This window comes from Pinus tabuliformis, chromosome 1_1 (assembly GCF_031772625.1).
Source record: "Pinus tabuliformis cultivar Carrire ecotype Pingquan chromosome 1_1, CPIR1, whole genome shotgun sequence".
In the NCBI taxonomy this organism is placed as follows: Eukaryota; Viridiplantae; Streptophyta; class Pinopsida; order Pinales; family Pinaceae; genus Pinus; species Pinus tabuliformis.
In genome coordinates this window covers 268,145,565-268,148,141 of record NC_142297.1, presented here as the reverse complement: position 1 = coordinate 268,148,141, position 2,577 = coordinate 268,145,565, and positions in this window count along the sequence as shown.

Here is a 2,577-nt window from a genome sequence, read left to right as displayed (position 1 = left end):
TGAAAAACACATCCTTGTTGCACATAGTGACATTTATTGTTCACTTTACAAAAGTAACAGGTGAAAAACAACAAGTAATTAAAAATTTACAAAGCAACTTTACAAACAAGTCTACCCCATCTCTGCCTCTCCTAGGCTTATGGGTTCTCTTCTTGCATCATCTTTTTCTTGAAGGTTTCTTAGGACTGTTGTGTCCTATTTGCCACCTCTTGTTTCCCTTTCATTATGTTGCACAATATCCTTTTTTTCTTTGAACAGAGCTCTGGATGTAATTTCTAACATTGTTCATTTCCATGCCCGTGCATCTTGCAATGGGTACAAAAGAAATTTTTGTTGTTTGCTGAAAAAGAAGTCCTCTCATGCAAAGGAGATTCATTATGCTTAATGACTAGAATCAAATCCATTCTTTTAACCATTACTATAAGTTTCTCACAAAAAACCACACAATAATCAAATGCATCACAGAAAGTACAAGTGTACATATTCCACAAGTAGTCAAAATTACCATGCATTGCAAAACACCAATGAGATTTATACCTGTCTTTTGGGCTACATCTTTGACAGAGTGGAGTGGACGGTGACATACATGGCCCCTTCAAGCATTCATCTCACTTGGGAGACAAATGAACATTGTCACAAGGTGGTGGTGACATCTCATCCTCTGATGGTTGATGTGCCTCAAACTGGTTAGAGCATTTTCTAAACATTCTTTGACCATGCCCCAATCCATAATACTTTGGTCTCTCCTAAACCATAATTGGATTGGTGATACCTTAGCCATTTATGTCGAGGCCTCCTCCTTCATAACCCATCTTGGAAAGAAACCTCATACCAATACCTTTGGTATGTTGCTCAAACACTCCAAAAGAGGTGTTATGCACATAAATAGAAGGAATTGTACTTGAAATTCTTATTACCTCCTTAAACTTTCCATTCATCTTTTTAGCTTCTGATGATGACGACGACATTGAAGATGACTCTAATCACCCACTCTTATCAACTGGCATGTGATGATAATATTGGATATTCGTACAAAATTCACATGCGCCATATTTCTCATATGGTCCATAACCACTGTTTGAGCCATGACCACATACTGGTTTCATTCTGGAGGTTTCTCTTGTTGTCACAGGAGTGGAAATTTCAGCAACTTGTTCTTTTGGCACATGCTGCAACTGTAGGTGCATATGCCTCTTCTCCTCTTCAACCATCTATATTCTTCTCAACTGAATTTTCTCCATACAAAGAGCCAAATTCAACTCCTCTAGCTCTTGGAGACTCTTCTTGCCCATTCTTGCAACTTGGTCAGATTATGCTCTGATACCAATTTGGTCTGAAAATGGAGGAGGTGTCTTTTTCCTCTTATCCAAAATCAAACAAACAAATAAACAAGGATCGTTCCGATGCTTTGCAAGGTAATAATGGGCCTTGACACAGAAGATGTTTTGTTTTCAATGTCTCTTCAAGTCATGAGTTAGTATTCACATTTAAACTTAACATAAGAAACATAATATCACCTAACTCGTATAGGAGTCATGAAGAGCATAAAAAAGTATTTGTTGACGAAGTTCACCCCTCCTGGGATACATGTCTAAGCTTTCTAGCAAGATAATGTTCTCCTGCAAAGAACTCTCACATAAAGCAATAATACAAGGCATCTCCTACAAAGATCTTATAGTCCAACTAAAATGAGCTTACATGAGCATATGAGCACTTCAATTCCAGATTGAAGAGCATAAACAAAACTTCCCTCGACATGACATAATGAGAAAGGTAAACTTGAGTTGAAACCTACAAGTAACAACTGTTGCAGTAGATTTCTGAAGGTGAGAAAACCCTTATAAGGCCTTCTCCATGCTCAAACACCTTTTAGAACTACTTCAAAAACCTCACTGATCCATACACCCTTGGTATTCAACCTACAAAATACTCTTTAGATGTACTTAAATCAACAAACTATTGGATCTCGAATATCCAAAAACCCCTAGATAGACTCTTCTAACATCTCGTGTTCTTGTCTTTTGTATTTTGGTATCAGTTTGATGAAGTACACACACATTTTGGTATCAGTTTGATACAGTTTGAGCGAGTTCATATAGATGTGTGTGGACCATTCTCTACAGCCTCCACCGCTAAACAAAGGTAATATGTTATTTTTATTGATGATTTTTCTTGTAGATGTTGGATCTACTTCATGCAGAAGTATCAAAACTTCTTAAGGTTTTGTGACTTCAAAGCCTTGGCAGAGAAAGAATCTGGAAAGAAAATAAGGGCCTTGCGAAGCGACAATGGTGGAGAGTATGTCTCCCAACAGTTTAAGGACTTTTGTGCAGCAGAAGGAATTAAACAGGAGTTGACGACACCCCATAACCCACAACAGAATGGGGTGGCCGAAAGGAAGGAAAGATCGATTGTGGGAACAGCTCGGGCGATGCTGCATGACCAAAGCCTGCCACTTCATTTGTGGGCTGAGGCATGCAATACAACAGTATATTTGCATAATAGAAGCCTGCATCGTATACTGGGAATGAAGAAACCAATGGAGGCCTTTCCCAAGAAGAGACCAAATGTGAGTCA